Source organism: Hordeum vulgare, chromosome 4H (assembly GCF_904849725.1).
Source record: "Hordeum vulgare subsp. vulgare chromosome 4H, MorexV3_pseudomolecules_assembly, whole genome shotgun sequence".
Taxonomy (NCBI): domain Eukaryota; kingdom Viridiplantae; phylum Streptophyta; class Magnoliopsida; order Poales; family Poaceae; genus Hordeum; species Hordeum vulgare.
The window spans coordinates 396,363,937-396,370,098 of record NC_058521.1 but is presented as its reverse complement, the minus strand read 5'-3'; positions in this window follow the sequence as shown (position 1 = coordinate 396,370,098).

Below are 6,162 nucleotides of genomic sequence, written 5' to 3'. Positions count from 1 at the left end.
GAATTTCGCTTCTCACAATATCTTGGACTCCGCCTCAGATGGAACGTTCATGGAAATCACGTTAGGAGACGCTACAAAACTCCTAGACAATATCATGACCAACTACTCTCAGTGGCACACTGAAAGGTCACCTGCTAGCAAAAAGGTACACATTATAGAGGAAATTAACTCGCTTAGTGCTAAGATGGACGAGTTGATGAATTTGGTTGCTAGTAGAAACGCTACTGTAGATCCTAATGACGTGCCACTATCTTCCTTGATTGAGAGTAGCAACGCTAGTTTGGATGTTAACTTTGTTGGTAGGAACAATTTTGGCAACAACAATGCTTTTAGAGGAAACTATGTTCCCAGGCCTTTTCCTAGTAACTCCTCTAACAATTATGGAAATTCCTACAACAACACTTATGGAAATCACAACAAATTACCCTCTGATTTAGAGAGTAATATCAAAGAGTTCATCAACTCCCAAGATATTTTCAATGCGTCCATAGAGGAAAAACTACTCAAAATTGACGATTTGGCTAAGAGCGTTGATAGGATGTCTTTTGATATTGATGCTTTGAAAGTTGGATGTGCTCCTCCCAAGGTCAACTTGGATGAAACTTTGAAAGCTATGCGTGTCTCCATGAATGAGAGCAAATAAAGAACCGCCCAAATTCGCGCTAGGCATGAATGGTTTAAAAGGGTGCGTTCTAGTGATGCAAATCATGAAGATCTTAAAGTGCTTGGTGTGACTCCTCTTGAATCTTTGTTTTCGCATGTCAAACCTATTGATGAAGGGGCTGGATATGAATCCACTTTGGTTGAAAAATTCCCCAATGATTCAGAGTCCACCTATCTTGATGATAAAGGTGTGGAGAATGGAGTAGAAGAAATCAAAATTTTGGGTAGTAATGAAACTCCCACTTTGGATTTCAAGGAATTCAATTATGATAGTTGCTCCTTGTTTGAATGCATTTCTTTGATGCAATCCATTGCAAACTCTCCACATGCTTATTGCCAAAGTAAAGCCTTTACTGCGCATATCGTAGATGCTATGATGAAATCTCTTGAAGAGAAGCTCGAATTAGAAGTCTCTATACCTAGAAAACTTCAAGATGAGTGGGAACCTACTATCAAAATCAAGATAAAAAACTATGAGTGCAATGCTTTGTGTGATTTGGGTGCTAGTGTTTCCGCGATTCCAAAGTCTTTATGTGATATTCTTGGTTTTTATGAGATTGAAGAGTGTTCTCTTAATTTGCATCTTGCGGATTCTACTGTCAAGAAACCCATGGGAAGGATCGATGATGTTCTTATTGTTGCAAATAAGAACTATGTACCCGTGGATTTCATTGTACTTGACATAGATTGCAATCCTTCATGTCCCATTATTCTTGGTAGACATTTCCTAAGGACTATTGGTGCTATCATCGATATGAAGGAAGGGAATATTATATTTCAATTTCCTCTAAAGATGGGCATGGAGCACTTTCCTACAAATAAAATAAGATTGCCTTATGAATCTATGATGAGGGCTACTTATGGTTTGAGCACCAAGGATGACTATACGTGATTCCATCACCTTATGCCTAGCTAAGGGCGTTAAACAATAGCGCTTGTTGGAAGGCAACCCAACGAATCTATCCTTTTTCTTTCTGTTTTGTGTTTTCTGCTCACGAAAAGAATTTTCATTTTTTTCTGTAAGATCTTTTGAGTTGATTCTTTCTGCTGCTGATTGCTACGCAAATTCTTCAGACTAACGTAATTTTTCAGAATTTTTGAAGTACCAGAAGTATACGAAGTATATAGATTGCTACAGACTCGTCTGCTGTTAACAGATTCTGTTTTTGTTATGTTGGTTGCTTATTTTGATGAAACTATGGATAGTATCGGGGGGTATTAGCCATGGAAGATTGAAAATACAGTAACCCAACATCAATGTAGGTAGAATTTAAGTTTGCTATAGTACCTAAGGAAGTGGTGGTTTGCTTTCTTGTACTAATGTTATCACAAGTTTCTGTTTAAGTTTCGTGTTGTGAAGTTTTCAAGTTTTGGGTGAAGTTCTTATGGACAAAAAGATAAAGAGTGGCAAGAGCTCAAGCTTGGGGATGCCCAAGGCACCCCAAGATGATTCAAGGATGCTGTAAAAGCCTAAGCTTGGGGATGCCCCGGGAAGGCATCCCCTTTTTCGTCTTCAATCCATCGGTAACGTTACTTGGGGCTATATTTTTATTCACCACATGTTATGTGTTTTGCTTGGAGCGTCTTGTATCGTAGGAGTCTTTTATTTTGGTTGTGTCACAATCATCCTTGCTGCACACCTAGAGAGAGATACATGCACTCACCGTGATTTTGTCGATCTTCACTTATATCCTTTGGTTAGACAATTCAGCTCACATGTGCTTCACTTATATCTTTTGAGCTAGATGCTTTTGCTCTATGTGCTTAACTTATACCTTTTAGAGCACGGCGGTGCGTGGCTTGGTAGTTGATCTATGCTTTGAAAGTAGTCTCAAAAGGGGTAGTTATCCAAAGGGATACGAAAACTTCCACCTTCATGTGCATTGAATAGTTAGAGAAGTTTGATTCATCTCAACTAGTTTTGAGTTGTGGTTATGGTAATATTGAAGTTATATTAGTAAGGTGTTGTGGATCTAGAAATACTTGTGTTGAAGTTAGTGATTCCCGTATCATGCACGTATGGTGAACCGCTATGTGATGAAGTCTGAGCATGATTAGTCTATTGATTGTCATCCTTTGTGTGGCGGTCGGGATCGCGCGATGGTTTATACCTACCAACCCTTCCCCTAGGAGTATGCGTTGAATGCTTTGTTTCGATTACTAATAAAAATTTTGCAACAAGTATATGAGTTCTTCATGACTAATGTTGAGTCCATGGTTTAGATGCACTTTCACCTTCCACCATCACTATCTTCTTTAGTGCCGTGCAACTTTCACCGGTGCACAAAACCCACCGTTAGCCTCCCTCAAAACAGCCACCATACCTACCTACTATGACTTTTTCAAAGTCATTCCGAGATATATTGCCATGCAACTACCACCATGACATGTGACACCACATCTACATTGCCATTGCATGATCGTAAGATAGCTAGCATGATGTTTCCATTAATATCCATGCCATGCTAGATCATTGTCACGGTACACTACCGAAGGCATTTCATATAGAGTTATCGTTGCTCTAAGTTTGGAGTTGTAAGTGTGATGATCATCATTGATGGAGCATTGTGCCATGTGAGGAAATAAAAGAGGCCAAAGATGCTGAAAGGACGTGGATGTCGCCTAGAGGGGGGGGGGTGAATAGGCGCTTTAAAATAATTAAGGTTTAGGCTTGAAAAAATGCGGAATAAAACTAACGTTTAATATGTCAAGCACAAAACCTACAAACAACTAGGCTCACCTATGTGCACCAACAACTTATGCTAAGCAAGATAGACAACTAAGTGAAAGCAAGATATATTACAATAAACAATATGTCTATCACAAAGTAAAGTGCATAAGTAAAGGGTTCGGGTAAGAGATAACCGAGGCACGGGGAGACGATGATGTATCCCGAAGTTCACACCCTTGCGGATGCTAATCTCCGTTAGAGCGGTGTGGAGGCACAATGCTCCCCAAGATGCCACTAAGGCCACCGTAATCTCCTCACGCCCTTGCACAATGCAAGATGCCGTGATTCCACTAAGGGACCCTTGAGGGTGGTCACCGAACCCGTACAAATGGCAAACCTTGGGGGCGGTCACCGAACCCGTACACGTGGCAACCCTTGGGGGCGGTTACCGGTACCCGTACAAATTGCTCGGGGCTATCTCCACAACCTAATTGGAGGCCCCGACGCTTGCCCGGAGCTTCACACCACAATGATTGAGCTCCGAGACACCACCAAGCTTCTAGGATGCCAAAGCATCCACGAAGAACAATATCTAGGGTACTAAGTACCAAAGGTAGTAAGCTTCTCAACTTCTCAATTCCACGTATCACCGTGGAGAACTCAAATCGATGCAACTAATGCAATGGCAAGAACACACGAAGTGGTCAAGTCCCTCACACTCAAATCCCTCCACAACAACGAAAGCTATGGAGAAATATGAGAGGAAGAACAAGGAGCTCACAAAGAACTCCAAGATCAAGATCCAAGGGGTTCCCCTCACATAGAGGAGAAAGTGATCGGTGGAGATGTGGATCTAGATCTCCTCTCTCTTTTCCCTCAAGAACAAGCAAGAATCATTGGAGGGATTGAGAGTAAGCAAGCTCTAAGAATGTCAACAATGGAGGTAGAACAAGAGCTCAACGAATAGATCAGGCCAAGGGGGAAGAAGGCCCCCTTTATATAGTGGGGGAAGGAATCAGACCGTTACCCCCACTTACAGCCCGAGCCCAGCGATACTACCGCTGGCTGCAGCGGTACTACCGCTGACCCTCTGGCGGTACTACCGCTGACCCTCCAGCGGTACTACCGCTGGCTGCAGTGGTACTACCGCTGACCCCATGGTAGCGCAAAGATACTACCGGGCCAACCACCGCCAAGAAAGTCTTCGCAAAAATGTCCGACGCAGTACAACCGCAAAGATGACGGTACTAAAAACTTGGAGCGGTACTACCGCTGGCCAGGGGTGGTACTACCGCTGGGACAGCGGTACTACCGCCAGCTCTAGCGGTACTACCGCTAGGGCCAACGGTACTACCGCCAACTCTAGCGGTACTACCGCTCGCCACTGAAATAGCCATAACTTTCGCATACGAGCTCCGAATCGAGCAAACCCAAGCTTGTTGGATTCAGGAAATCTTAAGACCATGCAGATATGAAAATGCTAATGATATAGAGATGTGAGTCCTCTATGAATGAAGAACCGGCAAAAACTCCAACATCGAAAACATCATAGTAGATGCATATGGACTCCGTTTTCGATGAACTCGAGCTTGTCACGAAGATGACCATAAGCTCTAAAACTCACAAAGAGAAACACCAAACAAGAACCAAGAAGTATGATGCAAGGATGCAAATGGTTTGAGCTCTCAATGAACGATACGATCAAGCTACTCACTTGAGAGCCCCCCTTGATAGTACAACAATCTATCCTAAACAGAAAACCTATCAAGGGCAAACCTATACCTTGCACCTCGTCCTCTTGAGCTAGATGATGATGATCTTGGATTCCTCAAGATGGACCACCTTTCTTGATTGCGTTGGCTTGATGAAGACTAGTTGATTTCTCCCCCATGCTCACTATGGGTGAGCCACTCTTCAGCATATCTTCACAAGTCCATTGCCACCACAATGGACGGCAAGCTTCAAGCATGATATCTTCGTGCTGATCCACTTGAACTTGCACATCGCAATCTTGATGACAATCACAACTTGACGTCATAATTCATGGGTTGTATGAGATCTTCCCTTTGATGCAAGCCCATGGAAACACACCTAACCCCCACATAGAACTCTCACGAAGACCATGGGTTAGTACACAAACATGTAATGGATAATGCTTACCATACCATGTGATCACTTGATCCCTCTTGGTACATCTTGTACGCTTTGTGTGTTGATCATCTTGATTTACTCTTTGTCTGAGATCTTGATCAACCATGTGTCTCTATGACCATTCTTTGGATAATACCTTGAATACCATCTTGTACATCATATAAACTCCTTGAACCCAACAGATGGACTTCAAGAAGTGCCTATGGACAAATCCTATAAATGTAACTTAAGGCAACTATTAGTCCATTGGAATTGTCATCAATTACCAAAACCACATATGGAGATATATGCTCTAACAGATGCCCACCAAAATAAAAAAGAGAGGCCAAAGAGCCCATTCAAAATTAAAAAAAAATGAGAGAAAAAGAGAGAAGGGACAATGCTACCACTTTTCCACACTTGTGCATATTAAGCACCATGATCTTCATGATTGAGAGTCTCTTGTTTTGTCACCACCATATAGCTAGTGGGAAATTTTCATTATATAACTTGGCTTGTATATTCCAATGATAGTCTTCCTCAAAACTGCCTTAGGTCTTCGTGAGCAAGCAAGTTGGATGCACACCCACTAGTTTATTTTAAGAGCTTTCACATACTCTTAGCTCTAGTGCATCATCTGTATGGCAATCCCTACTCATTCACATTGATATCTATTGATGAGCATCTCCACAGCTCAT